Raw genomic sequence first — 18,520 nt, 5'->3', positions numbered from 1 at the left:
GGGGATGAAATGATGATGATTAGGACAACACAACACCCAGTCCCTGAGCGGAGAAAATTTCCGACCCAGGCGGGAGTCGAACCCGGGCCCTTAGGATTGACAGTCTGTCGCGCTGACCACTCAGCTACCGGGGGCGGACTTTGACGTGGAAAACTGTGCTAGCAAAGCGAAGAGTATGTCAAGTCATAAGAATGGCAGAGATATTTTTATTTCCAGAACCTTCAGCAGGGTGCATTTCGGATACTTCGTTCAGTTGTATAGCTATGAAATATATATATATATATATATATATATATATATATATATATATATATATATATATATATATATATATATATATATATATATATATATATATGTGTGTGTGTGTGTGTGTGTGTGTGTGTGTGTTCGATTTGGCAGGATGATTTTGTCTAGTGCTTCTTCGCATTGGACTTCTTTTTTTGATGAGAGGAGGTCGACTGTGGTGTGTCATTTAGCAGGTGGAATACACGTTTGCCGGTTGTCTAGATATGAGAAAGACCTTGTTTGATTTTGTAAATTATAGGGTGTGATTTGGAATCTGCTAAATGACGTAAATCTGTTTCGTGAGTGTAAATATCGATTTAGACGTAAATGTGTTCGCAGAGATGATAAGTTTCTAAGTCGACGTGAAAAACTATATAGATATTTGCTCATAAAACTGAACTTTGTCTATTTTCGTGAAAAATGGTACGTTTATTGTATCGGAAATGAGTGAAATTGATGTTAAATAAATAATAATCGAACGGTGGCTATCGTCGGCTCTGCTCGAGCGTACTACGTGATGTCAAAGTCTGGGAAGTGAGGCGTTGTGGGGCTGTGACAGCGGTGCTTCATAGCCATTAGATCAGTACACTTTTATAGAAACAGGATGCATTTGGAAAAAAAGTGGGACTTTCGCTGCGAGTAATTTCAGCGAAGCAGATGCCGTGAGACTGTTGGTGTAATAACTCGATCTCTTAGTTTGTGATTGTATATGGATGAGAAAGTAGTCTTTTAGGATGCGTATTTCCCACTGGCTTCGGTTATTGTGATTTTTTAGCAGGTGTGTGTAGTGAATTCTGAAATCAAACAGGGATAAATGGTATATGGTTGGAGGTAATAGACTTTTTTAAACTCATCTCTATCGAACAGCAGGATCTAGTGAGTTGAACGTTTTGCCCCTAGCTTGTAGGTGTAGTGTAGAGTTTTAGTGCTTCTGTCGCTGGTTTCAAGTGGTATAATTTTTTCCCCAAACAGGATAACACGAGTTGTCATTTTTTGCGGAGTATTGCCGTTCTTGTGCAGTGCTATGCATACAGATGTGTAATTAAAGCAGGATAAGTTGAGTTGTTTAGTTAGTTTTTGCGATTTTAAGCCATCCTTATGCAGCGCTTTGCATATAGTTGTGTAATTAGGGCCTATCTTTGTGATTTACTATACAATTAGGATGGATATTTGGGTCAGTTTCCCGAGAAAAATAAATAAAGTACAATAACCTAACCTTCCTCTCCTGCATCTGCAGAGTTTCCATGCGTTAGGAGCGGAGAGAGGGTGGGGGTGGGGGTGGGGTGGGGGGGGGGGGTGCTCTTAGGCATCCAACCAGTAGAATCAGGGTTCCAGTGGTTGTTGATAAGTTGTGCTTTTTACTTGCAATGAGTGTGTGTGCATTGAATTATTTTCGGGTAATTAAGCGTTGTGAGCGTGTTTGCATGCATTATTTCGGAGATGTACGAGTAGATTGCACGTCTGCGTGGTATCTACTGGATTATTAGGTGTTGGGTTGTTTGAGGCAGGAGACCAGAGAACAAGGTCATCGGTCTCATCGGGTTATGGTAGGACGGGGAAGGAAGTCGGCCATGCCGTTTCAAAGGAATCATATCGGCATTTGTCTCGAGCGATTTAGGGAAAGCACGGAAAACCTAAATCAGGATGGGGCCGAACGTGGGATTGAACCGCCGTCCACCGAAATTCGAGTCCAATGTGCTAGCCACTGCACGACTTCGTAATTTGCGAGTTGTTTGGTTCTCGGTACATCAGTGTAATGTATTATTATTTAGGCGTAGTTTTGAGGTTTGTAAACTGTATATTGTGACTCTAAGCACGTTAGGGTGGCTGTTTTGTATCAGTGTAATAAATAAATTAGGTGAAATCCGTAGCTAAATAAACTGTTCAAATAATAAATAAAGTACACTCCCTCCTCTTTCCAGCAGCCCGGAAAAGGCTGATCCTTCTTCCACACCAATTTTCCTCTCCTCCAGGTCGCTGGCATGGTTAGTGTTTTATATCAGCGTAATAAATCAGCGTAATAAACCAGGTGAAATCCGTAATTCGATGTATGTAGGACATGTGGTTGGATGACCTTGAAAAGTAGTTGAAACTGGTATTTGGAAGCGTAGCGAACACCCTTTTTTTGCCTATATGAATGAGCAGCCTCTAGTGTGGGCGACATCGTACTAAACCCCTTCAGCAAAATTCATGCACGTTTTCCAAGGAGATGTCAAACACATTTCATGCTGGTAGTGGCTCTAATTGTTTAAATAAAGATTTATGTAATATAGATTTTTGTAATATAACTATAAAAACACCGATATCTAAGCCTCTTGTGGCGGTGACACAACACTAATGCTGTAGGGAGATAATAAATTTAAACAAATTTAAAGAAATTTATACAAATTTAAAGAAATTTATACAAATTTATAGAAATTATACTCGAATTGAATGGAAACACGATACTAACTCCCATCAGCTGTTAGAGCAAAATTTGTGAACAAAGTTGATAGTTGTAGTGGTCAATTGTTTAAATAAGGACTTATGTCTAGTGCATCTAATACAGCTATCGATATCTCAGCCTATTGTGCCAGTAACATGAAACTAATGCTGTAGATAGATAATAAATGTATACAAATTTAAACAAAATATATTCGAATTGAATAGAAACAGCATACTGACTCCCATCAGCTGCAGGAGTAAGCTGTTAGAGCAAAACTCGTGAACATTCTCAAAGTGGGTGGCGAACACACTTGATGGTTGTAGTGGCTCTAATTGTTTAAATAAGGACTTATGTCCAGTGCAAGTAATACAGCTGTCGATATCTTAGCGTCTTGTGGCGGTAACAAGACACTAATGCTGTAGGTAGATAATACATTTAAACTAATTTAAAGAATTTTAAAGAAATATGAGCAAATTTAAACAAATTTATAAAATATATTCGACTAGAATGGCATACCATACTAAGTTGCCTCAGCTGCAGGCTCTTAGAGCAAAGTTCGAAATTCGAAGAGGGTGGCAAAGAGCATTGATGGTGGTACTGCTTGTAATTGTTTAAATAAGGACTTACGTCCAGTTCCTAGGAAGAGGTGAGTTAGGTTACTGGAGGTAGCCCAACTGCCCTATCTTCTCACTAAAAGCAGCCATCTTGAATGACGTCAATCGCGTCATCAGCTGACGTCACATGACGTCTCGTACTTGCGTCACGGCCGCCATCTTGGATAATGAATCTTGGGGAGTCCTACTTGCGATGGTGTCCTCCTGGGGTGATGGCCACCATCTTGGATAACGGTACTTTTGGGCAACGTCCTTGTTGCCCCACTACTCCCTTCAGCTCCGGCAGTCTTCCAGAGCTACCCGGAACAGTTAACCATGTCATCCCCAGCGTGTACTAATTACCTATATGTCTTAATTGTTACGGGTGCTACGTGCCAGGACCACTTGCACAACTTCTGCACCTCTTTGCTACATTGCAGGGTACAGGTTTCAACTTCCACCTGACATAGTCCAGTTTTTTAGGAGCAAGTGGAATACCTTCGAAACTTGCTAAAAAAGGACGGATTTCAGCTCACTGATCGCATTGTTTCAGCTACTGACTTTCTCCCGTGTCCTCAAAACCTGGAGGAGCTGCTGGCCTTTTTGGGTAAAGTGAATTACTATTCTGAGTTCCTTCCGCATGTAGCACACTTTATGCATCCACTAAATCAGAGGTTCCCAAACTAGTGGGCGCGCCCCCCTGGGGGGGGGGTGGGAGGAGCGTGATGATGTTGCAAGGGGGGGGGGGGTGGAGTTAGCGGTATAAACCTAATATTTCTTTTTAATATCGATATTTTAATTAAAAATGAATGTGCAGGTATTAATGATAGATTATGGTGCTCAATGCGATCGTTCGGCGTCCCACTTCCCGCAATCCTATCTCAATAACTTACACTAGAACATACAGCATTTGAATGTCACGTTTAGAATGTCACACACAGAAACTCTCAAAATTACGAAGGCGATATGCGTTAATTCTAATATATCAGATTTGTAAACAACTTAATTCTGACAGTTGGAAAACAGAAAAGTCAGGTATTAACTATTCCGTATATTTGTACACATGAACTGAACGTAATCATGTTATAACTTTTAGCCGTAGTAGGCTATGTTGATCAGAGTAATAATCACTTATACTGCGTAACTGCAAAAATGCCGTTTTATTACCCTGTCAACCCGCGGATCCCAATGTGATGCGATTAAAGTGACTTTAACAGACTGTATACGCTTCAAATGAACTGGCGGGTTCGTAATTTGGACGCCAGGGTTATGACCTTTGTCACCAGAAAAATGTGCACGACGTGAATGCGAAACTAGTACAAGTGTTCGTTCTGAGCAGAGTACTTCACGCCGTTCTGGAAACATTGTCGTGAGTGCTAACAATGAAACATAACCCAGCTAGGTAGACAATGAAGTCCATTAGTGAGGCTATTTTTTTTTTTGAACGGTCAGTACTACAGCTCTTTCATTCAGATTACTTATCTGACAAAACAGTTATTTTTCTTCTTCCTTTTTTAAATATGGCATAATTTTGTTTGAAATTAGTGTACGTTCGTTGCTGCGACAATGGCTTCTTTTGGTACGAGTACAGAGGTAACTGCTTGGCACTGTGCACAGTTTCCAGCGTTGTGTGAGGTGTATCCATGACCTTACTTAATTACTGTGAAATTTGACAACCAATTCATTGATGTTATCTCAAAACTTATAAAGTTTCGTTTATAAGTAACGAAACATAGGGGCAGGAAAACGATTTTCGCATAAAACCCCAGGCTGCACTGCTCAGAACAGCACAGTAGAACAGGTAGCAAATTCTTAGGGTGCCTGTGGGCTGTTTTCACCCTAATCCGGGAAAAGCCCGTTTCTCCCAGCAAGAGCCGTGCTCGGCCACCAGGTCGCAGACAGACAGTGCACTGACTACCTGCGCTGTGGCTGGGCTTCCCCGTTCCTCGCCCCACTCCTCACAGGCAGTCACCTGTGGTGCCGACAGACGACAGTAGCTTTCCTTTATTTCAGTTGGTTGCTTGCAGTTGTCGACACATCTGATGTATTGGATTTTGCTGAAATCGCGTTGAATCTTTCACAGTTGTGCCTCAGTAAAATCAGTGTTAGTGCGAAATTATACTGTTAACTTCTTGTTTTCCTTTTACTTCACCATGAGTGTCGTGAAAAAACGTAAATGTAATGATAATTATATCAAATACGGTTTTGCTTCTATACAAAAAAATGGTGTTGACCAGCCGCAATGTGTTATTTGCTATGTGGTATTGAGCAATGATTCCATGAGACCTTCTCGTCTGGAATGCCATTTGTGGGCAAAGCATGGGGCATTGAAAGAGAAGCCGAAGGAATTTTATGCTGCAAAATGTGATAATTTGAAAAGGATGCAGTTGGACACTGCTGGATCCTTCGCTCAGACATCAGAAAAGGTACTGGAAGCCTCGTATGAGTTATCGTTACTTATTTCAAGAACCAAGAAAAGTCATATTATTGGAGAGACACTAGTCAAACCCTGTTTGTTGAAAGCTGCTGATATTGTTCTTGGGTCAGAAAGTAAAGAAAAACTTTCACAAATACCGCTTTCTGACAATACTGTGAAACGTCGGATTGATGATATGGCCGAAGACATCCAAAATCAATTAGTTACGGCCGTCAAACAATCGCAATTTTTCGCAATACAGTTAGACGAGAGTACCGACGTCGCGAATTGTTGCCAACTGCTAGCTTTCGTTCGCTATATAGAAAATTAAGCAATTAAAGAAGAGTTGATGTTTTCTACAGAGTTAAAGACAACTTCAAAAGCAATTCATATAATGGCAGATGTCTCTGAATTCTTTTGTAAAAATGAGTTATCATGGCAGATACTGATAGGCGTATGCACAGACGGCGCCCAATCAATGCTTGGATGTCGCTCAGGATTCGTGCAGATGGTCAGAGAAAAAAACCCTAGTGTTACTGCTATCCACTGTGTAATACACCGTCAAGCAGTGGCAACTAAGACACTTCCAAAGGAACTCAACGATGTCTTGAAATTGTGCATCAAAATCGTGAATCATATTAAAAAGAGTGCGTTAAATTCCATGTTATTTACGGCTCTTTGTGAAGACTTGGGAGCAGAGTATAAAACACTTTTATTTCATACAGAAGTATGCTGGCTCTCAAAAGGAAATATGCTAGGAAGATTATTTGAACTTCGAGACGAAGTGATGCAGTTTTCGGAAAATAACAAACAAACTGAATTGTATGTGGAATTTAGAAAGCCCAGTGTTCATGTTGCATTGGCTTATCTGTCAGAAATTTTCGAATCTTTAAACACATTTAATTTGAAATTACAAGGTGGAGAGTCAAACATAATTTTTCATCGGGATGTCATCAAAGCGTTTACTGATAAGTTGCAACTATGGAAACGTAAAATTTTAGCCTGCAATTATTCCTGCGTTCCCAGATTGTTTGGAATCCTGGAAGAAGCCCGATTTCACAACGATTTTAAGGATACTGATACTAAGAGTAAAATATCGAACCATTTGCACCACCTCATTGATGAGTTCAGTTGTGATGATAAAATTATTAATTTAATATGATAAAATTTATTATAGGTTAGTGACGGATCCATTTCATGTTGACGTGGATGTGTTGCCAGACAGACTACAAAAGGAAGTCTTAGAAATTAAAAATGATTCTGCAGCGAAGTATGACTTTGAGAAGACGGATAAGCCTTTATTTTGGGTGAATTATCTCACGGTGTATCCCAGCACAGCAGAACAAGCACTGAAACTGTATTTACCATTTTCAAGCACTTATTTGTGCGAAAGAGCATTTTCAGCGGTAGTGGTGATAAAAAATAAGCTTAGAAGCAAACTCAGTATTGCCAATGATTTACATTGCGCAGTTTCTACTATTCAGCCAAGAATTTAAAATCTTGTAAAAAATATGCAAACTCATTCTCCACATTGATTTATTTGTTTGTTTCTTGCCATATGTGTGGGGAAATAATATTTTTATAATAAATACGTCACATTATAAGAGAACTTGTTATTTTCTCCTAACTATCCTTACATGTAAGTAATACTGTAAAATTATAAAAAACTATTTCGAAGAAACAATATAAAATAAACATAGTGAATCTGATATAAATATAAATACTGCGTGTGATACTTATGGATTCTGATGTTACATGTGGTATGTTATTTCAACTAATAATTGTATTTCTTCTGGATGAAGACACAGCGAAAATTTATCCTAGATATGGCAAGCGAAGAGTAGTCTTAAAGTCCTATACTGGTGAAGAAATGGTGTGCAGCAAGGGAATGTAATCAAGGTAGGGAAGTTGTTTTATTCATATTTTTTAAAGTTCTGTGTAGTCTGGAAATTATTTCGTAAAACTTATTTTTTATTTTTTGTCTGGTTCTGAGAACTGGGCGTTTGTCGCCGTTCGGTAACTGTCGTTGTTGACATAAATGCCAACCTATGCACAATGACAATGGGGAGCGCTATAGGCGTACAAATCAGTGATGTTCGTTAACACCGTGACTGAGTGACTATTTTGCTGGTGTGTGAAGGTAATAAGCTGCACTCAACTTAAAATAATGGCCCGCATCCACTAATCTGAAAAGGTCGCAAATATTTTTCCTTGTTTACCAAGGACTTTCTTTACTTTAGGAGTGACTTATAATCACTAGACTAGACTGATGACGTAATAACTGCGACTCGATACATTAACAGCCCACCATATTACATGGCGTCACCATGACAAATTTTTCAATAGTTTCTTGATAATCAATAAAAATCTCTATATTTTTTAGGGGGGGGGGCACGGAAGTTTTCTTTTCGACAGAAGGGGGGCGTGCCAAACAAAAGTTTGGGAACCTCTGCACTAAATCGACGAAGCAACGTGGGACCAGGTGCTCTCTACAATGACTTGAACAGCGGAAGCTGCAACTCTTTTTGCTGGGGTTTAATTAACAGAGAAGAAAAGGGGAGGTAGAAATATTAACCCCTGATAGGCATTCTACCTGGAATGAAGTACTCTATGTGACAGTTGGTGGGGTTGAGCAGTGCAGTGATTATCTGGGATAAACCAGGTAGTTCTCAAAATCGACGACAAGTTTGTGATGAAGCAAAACGTTTTGGTGTTAACGATGTGCAGGAACCAGGAATATGAAAGAAAGTTTTGAAACAAGGGAATTAGAATTTAAAGAAAACTTGAAACAAATAAATATAAGCATTGCTGTTATAACAGCAACAAAGAAGAATCTGAGAAGAACAAAACATTTAAATAATTAGCCTTTAAGTTACAGTGAAGTCGAAAAAATGAAACGAACAGTGTGTGGAATAGGCATTCTTATAAGCGAACAATCGAAAGGAATGATAGAGTTGTGTGACTGCATTAATGAAAGAGTAGTAACTGACAGATTCATAACTGATAGAGGACATTTATGTCCCATAGGAGTATATGCAACTGAGGACGGGAAATGGGAAACGTGAAGATTCTGAAACATTTTATGAAGAGCTGCGAAAGCAAGGAAATGGCAAGACATTATGAGATTTTGCGTTTAATCACCTAATAATTGCAAATAGCTTCTCAAAAAAAAACCTTAACTGCAAGATATTCATGCCCATACCCAGTAATTGATTATGTAATAGCCAATAAAAAGTAAGCTTTCAAATTCGAGATACTTGTGTGTCTAGAGGTAATGATACAGCGTCTGATCACTTCCTAGTTACTCCAAAGACTGAAATACAGGCAAGATGGAGGAAACAAACACATGTAAAGAAAAGCCAAACCCAAGATTTGAAATATAAAGGTCATCTTCTACAGGAAAAAAGCATAAGAATCTTATATTAACGAATACTCACACAGGAACTGCAAATTGTTGAAACTAATGACAATATTGAAAAAAATGGCAAAGATTAAAAACAGTAATGTTGAATACAGTTAATGAGGTACTAACGAAAAGTAAAGTATCGAGTTGGAAAAGGTGTCTGAAAGAATGGAATGCAGAAATAGCTAACAATATTAAAGGAAAACAAAATGCTTATAACACTTATTTACAAACACAAATTAAGCATGGGAAATATTTTGCTTCCTCCATTTCTTAAACATGTGTTGGAAGAACTGTTATGTACTTAAAGAATGGAAGACAGCTAAAATAATTTCTATATTTAAAAAAGGCAATAGGAAAGACATGGGAGATTATAGAGGAATAAGTTTACTAAACACAAGATGTAAAATTTATGGAATAATTCTTAGCCAAAGGCTACATACTACATCTGATGGAATAATCTACAAATAAGACAAAGATAATGGCTTTCAAAGAAAAGAATTGAGTCAGATCGAAAATGATAATAAAGGAGAAAATTTTATAACTAGTACCCTATTTCAGTTATCTAGGACGTGATATTAGTTTTAACTATGGCAAAGACATTGAGAAGAAGGATAATAAATATCAAGCTATCTGCAAAACAGTTGGAAGAAAAATAAGAAAAGAAGCACAAATGAAATTCTATAAAGTTATGGTTGTACCTACACTTGTGTATTGTCTGAATCATGGACAGTAGCAAAAAAAGAAAAATCACATATACAAGCAGCAGAGATGAAGTTCATGAGATATGTAAGAGGCTGTAATAAAGTAGATGAAACAAGGAATGAAACAATAAGATCAGAGTTAAAAATATTTTCAGTTAATGACAAGATAGAAGAGAACTGAATGAAATGGATCATGTTGATAGAATGATGGAAAACAGATTGCCATAAAAGATAATGATTTATTGGCTGATTGGAAAGGGAGAACCAAGTAGTCCTCGTAAGGGATGGATGGAAGGAATGAAAGATGATGATGATTAAACCTGCCGGTCAGCTGCCTGTGAGAATCCTTTCATACGGGTGAAGCACCCGTTTGGCGCCCTGCCTTATGCCTTCTTCTCCATCACATTCCTTTGTTTTGCCTGCTGATGCTTCCCCTGTGGCAACGGTGCAGTGCTGGTGCACTGTAACGATGACGATGCTGAGCAACTAATAGAATCTGATGCCCCCTCAAACAAAATACTCACAGACAGAGAAAGAGGCTTTGGTAGTCACCTTTGCCGTTAACAAATTACTTGCCTACCTCTTTCTGACTAGGTTAACTCATTAGAGACGACAAACCATTGGTAGCGTTCTTTGGGCCACACTTAGCTTCTAGGGAGGATGGCTAAAGGATCCAGCGTTGGGCTCATTTCCTTAGTTCTTACAAATACACCATTAAATACAACCCTAGTGCACAACCAGCCCAGACAGATGGGCTTTCTTGTCTACCCTCAGGTCAAGGCCTGGCTTTTGATCAACAGGAAATCTCCTGTTTCCAAATCGACAACACGCCTTGGATGGGTTTCTCATTACTACTACTCACATCACTGGAGACACATGCCACAATAATATCTTGTGGTGTGTCGCATACTGTGTGTACATGGGTGGCCCAATTATATTTCAAAATCTGTTGAATCGGAATTCTGGGCCTGGATTCAAATCTCTCATCGATTGTCACTTGTTTCCAATTTTCTCCTACTGAGTGTGGAGGCACATTCCCACTGTATTGTCAGCCTGACTGCCTTACACCCTCATGTCTTGGAACCGCTCCATTGTAGGCACTGAGGTATGTCATGAATGAAAGTCTTCACCAGGCAACATGCCTACTGGCCATAACTTACCAAAGACAAGGCGACCACAGTGTGGAGCTGTTCTGAATGTGCCGAACATCAGTCTGTTCCAACTCAGTCCTTCCTGGCTCACTCCCTGTCAGCCCTTGGACTGCATTTTGGACTTTGCTGGTCCCTTTCTGGGCTCTATATGGCTTGTCAGGGATGCATTTTCAAACCACTCAAATATGGTCAGCATGGCATCCACTACTACAGCCACCAATTTATTTATGCAGACTCTAGCCGTTGAAGAGCTTCCATGTACCCTAGTAACGGACATTGGACTCCAATTCATAGTAATGGCCTTTGAAGAGTTCTGCATAGTCAATGGTATCAAAAACATGTTTATTCCACCTTTTCACCCACCCTCAATGGTGAAATGGAACAGGTGGTGCGAACGTTTCAACAATAAATACTGTAAGTGGTGGGCGCATCCACCACCACAGCAGCAGTCACAATGTTCCTGAGTACCTACAGGATCATCCCTGTCCATGAACGTAGCCTGTAGCCTGGTGGAGCTCCTCCATGGGCGACAGCTGCATACTCTCTTCCATCTCCTAGGTTCACAGCCTCCAGAATCCTGGATCCAACATACTCCCCAGGTTCAGCACATTCATGTGGAGGAAAACCTTAGTGGATACTGGCTGTGATGGTGGCCACCTATGGGTAGCATCTTACAGCAGGTGATACTCCATGGGGTTTGGAGCATCAGCACAACCACCAACTCTGTCAGCACCTACTGACTGGACCAACACCTCAAGCACATGGGTACAATTTGCATACCAGGGCACCATTGGGGTTCCTGTGCATGTAGTGACCTCACTGCAGCATCCACCCACTCAACAGTTGTCTCCCACACTGCCATTCCCCAGTACATTGCCCAGTGGGCTGTGAAACTTGTACCAGCTGGTGGGCTATTCTGCTGAAACACCAACCATGCCACAGGTTCACCTTCTGAAACATTGTCCAGGGCGTTTTAGGCCCTATGCATCCATTTTGAGGGGGATGGATCTGGTAGCCCGATCTGACAAGTTCGAAAGCCCCCCCCCCTCCCCCCCAAGACGCATGGACATAGTCGACAGTCGCTGTTAGGCGGCGGTACTAAGACTTGCGAGCGCTGCTGTCGCCAGCCAGTGCTACGTGCGGGACGCGTCCACCGCGCTAGCCCGTCGGCGCTCGTGGCCAGCCAGATAGCAGCTCAGGGCCCCGGACCTCAGTTGTGTTCCGACTATGCTCTCGTATTGTTCGTTATATTCATCGTTGTTTTATTTCTGATATTTCTACGTCCAGGGTATGAGATTTGGTTCGCACTCTAAATTTGTTATTCTACTATTTTGTCTTCGTTGTCCATCACTGTTACTGTATTTCTGTGGTTTTCCGCGACTCTCTATCGACGTCCTCAGCCGGGCGGCCATTACCTCCAGGTCATGTTACTATATGACGCAGTAAAGCAAGTTGCCAAACTTTGCCCCACTTTGAAATATTATCAGTCATGTACCTTTCTTAACACAGCACATCATTATAGATCAACTGCAGAAAGGTCTTTAATGTACAACATGAACAGCAAGGGTTCCAACAAATTCTATGGGCCGAACAACACGTCACTACTACACGTGTCGATCACTCTTCATGCAAGACAACTGTTACGCCCTCTCTACTGAGAATCCTCAGTCAAGTGACAAATCTCGCCCGATAACCAATGCGATTGGCTTTTGATAATAAACATAGGTGGTCTGAGGCAAATCATTCTCGGAAATAGAGAATTACTACCTCTAACTGACCGTATTGTTCCATACTTTGCAGGACGTCATATGAGGGAAACGCTTGCTGGGTTTCACGTTATCAATGTTTTCGGAATGGCATGGAGGAGGTCGCTCTCTTCGAGATATCTCATCACCTTTGATTTCAGAATGATGGACGAGGAGAAAATTGAACTTGATAACAGCTGCTGAGAGTGAACACGCTTTAATAGAGGTTTCTGGAACAACAGGGAGAGAAAAGTGAGGGTGGAGGGAAAAATGGTGTGTGAATGAGTGTTGACAGGAGTGCGCTGCATACAAGTACATGAAAGTGACGGCTACTGTGATAGGTGGATAAAGTCAGGTTCCTGATACAGAGTACATTATTCAGAAGATGGTTGTGTTACTTGGTGGTTACTTCGATGAGAGCAAATGTATGTGTTGTGCAACCCAGTCAGTTATGCAAGAGGGAGTGCAGTTATTGCGAAGGCGATAGAGGTTCAAAATGGTACAAATGGCTCTGAGCACTATGGGACTTAACTTCTGAGGTCATCAGTCCCATAGAACTTAGAACTACTTAAACCTAACTAACCTAAGGACATCACACACATCCATGCCCGAGGCAGGATTCGAACCTGCGACCGTAACGGTCGCGCGGTTCTAGACTCTAGCGCCTAGAACCGCTCGGTCACTCCGGCCGGCAAGACGATAGAGCAAACACAGGGTATGACGGTCTCTGCGCTTATCAGCATGCAGCCATGATACTCGTAATTGATCATAGGCAGGAGTGATATGGTTTAAATAGCGAATATCTGGTATGAGTTTTCATACGGAAGTCCTTGAAGAATAAGATAACCAATCCAGTACATGGAATGTTAATAATTCTGCAAGTTTCTTTTTAAGCTCGAGAGGAAATGCTTCTTTTATATACCTGTTGTGAATGAAGTGATGCTGACGCCTTCTTACATACTGCAGGTGTGAGTTCAGTCTAGTCTGAGTGATGGTCCAGTCTTATCCCCAAGTTTTTTGCAGGAGGAGGAAAATTTACGTGCCACTTGGGCTTAAGGGTGGAAGAGGTTCTCTGAACTGAGGTGCTGAATGTTTTATGAGTAACTAGGATTGCTTACGTTTTAGATGAGTTAAGTTTCAGGCTTAAGTTCCGTGCTCACTCTGTTAAGGCGAGCAAGTCAGCATTTACGTGCTGGATGATCTTGCACCGGCGTTTTGGAGTTGCACTTAGATATAACTGAAGGTTGTCAGCGACTACTTCACACAGTGATAAGGTCACCAGTCACCACCATTGGAAAACAAGTCACCAGTCGTGCATGAACTTGCTGTGTGTGGTGTCGTTTCACTGGAGACAAACGGAACCATGACAGAGTTTGTGATGTCCTATCGTAACATTTCGGTTAGTAACACTGATTTATTTGCAGATAGGCCTTCATTATTAACTAGGTCATGTTCGATGGCGAATTTGAAAAAAAAAATGTGTTCGTATTTTTATTCAACGTGATCGAGGTACTCTGGTTTTCTGAGGATCCATTATTGGAATTACAGTAACACACGGAGGGTTCGCCCGACTGTCCGTTTTCTTGTTACCATCTCTGTTATGGCTTTTTCTGCGCATCTCTTTTTTTGGAGAAAATATTAACCTGATGAGAAACTGCTTAACGCCATATCTGTTTCCAGAAGAGATAGATGGTGTAAACTGCTTGAAAAAACTGACAGCCTACGTGTCTATAAGCTGATTAAGGACATCAGTAATGTTCCAGCTACCGCACAGCTACAGAACGACATCACACCCAGAAAAAGCGATCACCAGCTGATGGTCAAGGGAAAGTCCACTCAGACAACCGAAAAACCAGTGCTGCAACGGGTTCATGAGAACCAGAACCACTCACTCCATTTTCATTTTTCATTGGATGAACTCCAAGAAGTGATTCACGCAATCAAAACTAACAAAGCAGCTAGTCTGAATCATATAAGGATGGAACAAATTAAACAGTTAGGAACTGACACAATGAAACAGATCTAAAAATTTTAGAAGAACTACATCAATACCTTCCAGTTTTCTGACGTGTGGAGAAAAGCTCCTGCCGTTGCTCCACTAAAGCCTGGTAAAGAGCCTAACCAATTCAAGAATTTTCGATCTGTCTCTCTCTTATGGCACTTCTTCAAAGTTCTCGCACCAGTTGTTAGCAACCATATAGGTAATAATCTTGATTAAGTTCTTATCAACGACCTTGGTACAAAGATGGCAGATCGGGCCGTGGAATATGTCTTGCGCATCGTGGCCTGGGATTAGGGTGGGGACAGGAAAGCGGTTCTGCTAGTTTATTACAGCCGGGTAGTGTGGGGGGGAGATGCACGAGCTATTCTAGGACCAGGCTTTCTTGTTTACAGTCGCACTATAGCGCCATATAGTTTACCTTACGTAGCATGAACTAAACGTATGCGTGAGCAATACAAATAGTAAATTTTCCGAAATTTAAATGGCCGCGGGAAATTTTATGAAAACGTAAGGAAAGTCTATTTAAACCTTTTATTTTACGTGGACGGTTCATATTTCCTTACGTGATAAAAAGAGACTTGCATAGTATGTAAGCTTCAAATACTGATAACTCTGGAGGTACCTCTGTAAATTAGTTTCAATTTTTTTTTGTCTTGCTACTTTCTCATGTCTCTTCGTTCGTTACGTGTTCTCCTCCTAGACTCTATATGTACAGACGGTTTTAATTATGTAAGTTAATTTGGATAGTAATAATAATTACCATCGAGCTGTATCCATTGATTTTCCGAACACTAAGGGTATACAGAATGTTTAGAAATTCCCGTTACAATTTTTTAGGACTTGTAGAGGACAGTGAGTAGATAATATTTTGAACTGGAGCCCAAGTACAGAAATGTACCTTTTCCGTGCTACAAACAATTGAAAACATGTTGGTAACATGATCACTTTTACAAGTTATTGATACGACGTTATCCAGTACATCACTTGTTTTACAGTTCAACTCATTACGAGCCAAAGCAAATTGCATTTGTACTCGTTGACGGGTTCTCTTCACCGTGATGCAGTATGGCCTCTTTCAGTTCGGTGTGCGGCTCTGCTCTGCACAGTATTGCCTATTGACGGTGAAGGTAGCCTTTGTCGAAGCCGTTCTGTAATTGTGGCGAGAACGGTATGCGATGGACGTTGTGGAGAACGATCTTGACAAAGGCGATGAGCGGCTCCTCCATTACCGAGACCTTCGCCATACAGAAGGATCACATCGGTGTATTCTGCAAGAGTGTACTCAACCATGATGCTCTAACATTCAAAGGGGCTCTAACCAGGTGAGAGAGGTATGGTAGACGTCAAATGACATCAGCTGATCCGACGTAACCACCCCCTCCCCCGCCCCCCCCCACCATGACTATTTTTTTTTTTTGCGGTATACCTACCTGGCGAGCATGTGTTCAAACGGCTATTGCACAGAAACGGTATGTTTCTATGTTTCTGCACACGGATTCCTGTTCAAATTGTTCAGATGGCTCTGAGAACTATGGGACTTAACATTTGAGGTCATCAGTCCCCTAGAACTTAGAACTACTTAAACCTAACTAACCTAAGGACATCACACACACCCATGCCCGAAGCAGGATTCGAACCTGCGACCGTAGCGGGTTCCTGTTTAAAATGTTATATACTCACACTTCTCTACAAGTTCTAGAAGTTTTTAACGGGAATTTCCGACCACTCTGTATATGTATTTTTAACAACCCATCCTTTGGAAATGTCGTAGAGTTTATTTCAAGGTCAGACTTAGCCGGCTTGGACGAGAGCTGTTTAGCCGCCATTAACTCACTGCGATAACTAATAACTGTAGTAATTATATACAATCAGCTTGTTTTTATACAATCATGAAGTCCGATGCACCAGTGCGAATAAGACTGGCACTCTTGAAACAATAAATGAAGCCAGCTACTTCTGAAACACAAGACTTCCTGTTTTTCATTTAATACTTGATTTGGGCAACCAGTGTAACATTCCGTGCAGTGAGATAGCAAATGTTACGCAGCCTTTCAGGAGTTTCTTTCCTTTTCCTGACGGTAAATTTTGGATTAATTTCATACCGATCAGTTTTTACTACAGCTTAAACTTATACTTCTATTCCACTTCACAACCAGAGGTAGGCTTCCGCCACAGGTTTCTAATCCACCGAGTCGTTTGGCGAAATTTCGCGTTCCAAGTTGTGGCCGAAAATGAGAGCTTTACTGCCGATCAGGACAGCAGCGGGTAGTGCTGTGTCTACACTTGTGGCCGAGTTTACCTTTCGTGCCATACGAAAAGCTGATGAGTTATTCCGGATTAATGACCTATTCATGGATATATTATAAAGAAAATCGCTCACATACAGACGATAACACTGGACGTTGTACGCAAAGAGAGAGAGAGAGAGAGAGAGAGATAAAGAGAGAGAGAGAGAGAGAGAGAGAGAGAGAGGAAGTGTGAGAGGAAAAAAGCGCTCCTCGCATAGGTTCCTATTCGACGCGAAGTTCGTATCGGATAAATCTATTACATGTCCGCGACCCGGACTGAAAAGCACCCGCGGGGCTTTCCGATATTCCGGTAATGACTGCTATTGTTCGTCAGCATACGAATCGAATCCACATCGCCAGAGATAACAAGTTTGTGATAGGAATTGGGAGCTAAAATTTTCTCTTTCCCCGACCGCCCTGGGGCGGACGCAGTGACTCGCGTGTTTGTTTTTAATTCGGAGCACGGCTGTTTTTTTGTCAGCCCGTGTGGCGGTCGCACGCGGAGGCGGAGGGAGGCTCTGCCCAGCGCCGTAGCGAGGGTCACGCGGGGTGGCCGCCGCTGCACGGGGCCCACAACCCTCGGCACAGGGCGTCCTGTCGCCTCACGGTTGCGCCAGGTTTTCATCTCGCATTTCTTTCTCTACCAAAATCTTTATTCCCCTGAACTTCTTTTTACTTCTCAGAAAAAGGACGTACGTGGGTTAGACAAAAATATGGTAACAGCGAGAGATATGCAAGCTTGAACATTAATGCAGATGACAACCAAGCCTGCAGGTTCTGGTGATGTAACTGACCGCGAACGACACCTGTGCAGTGTCCTCAGTACGCTGCAGATGTCAGTCGTTTTCAGAACACTTTTCTGTGCAGATGTGAGTGCCTTATGTCAGAGGGGAGGGTGTAACATATGCATCATCGAATTTGATCAAATTTCGATCAAGTATTGAAAATAAAGACAAACGTGCTTCTGCTTATTGGTACACACTCCCTAGTGTTTGAAAAAAAATCGAGGTCAAAGCTGACGACAAAAAATTGTATTTTCGGTACTATACAACGAAAGATCGTCTGTAAGCGAACATTTCCATTAACTTAACACGGGGTTCAAAGTTGGCAATGTTCGACTTCATCTACATCTACATACTCCGCAATCCACCATACGGTGCGTGGCGGAGTGTACCTCGTACCACAACTAGCATCTTCTCTCCCTGTTCCACTCCCAAACAGAACGAGGGAAAAATGACTGCCAATATGCCTCTGTACGAGCCCTAATCTCTCTTGTCTTTTTGTGGTCTTCCAGCGAAATATAAGTAGGCGGCAGTAAAATTGTATTGCAGTCAGCCTCAAATGCTGGTTCTCTAAATTTCCTCAGTAACGATTCACGAAAAGTACGCCTCCTTTCCTCCAGAGACTCCCACCCGAGTTCCTGAAGCATTTCCGTAACATTCGCGTGATGATCAAACCTACCAGTAAAAAATCTAGCAGCCTGCCTCTGAATTGCTTCTATGTCC

The sequence above is a fragment of the Schistocerca nitens genome, chromosome 7 (genome assembly GCF_023898315.1).
Source record: "Schistocerca nitens isolate TAMUIC-IGC-003100 chromosome 7, iqSchNite1.1, whole genome shotgun sequence".
Taxonomy (NCBI): Eukaryota; Metazoa; Arthropoda; class Insecta; order Orthoptera; family Acrididae; genus Schistocerca; species Schistocerca nitens.
The sequence above is the reverse complement of the archived record's forward strand: the minus strand, read 5'-3'. Positions refer to the sequence as shown.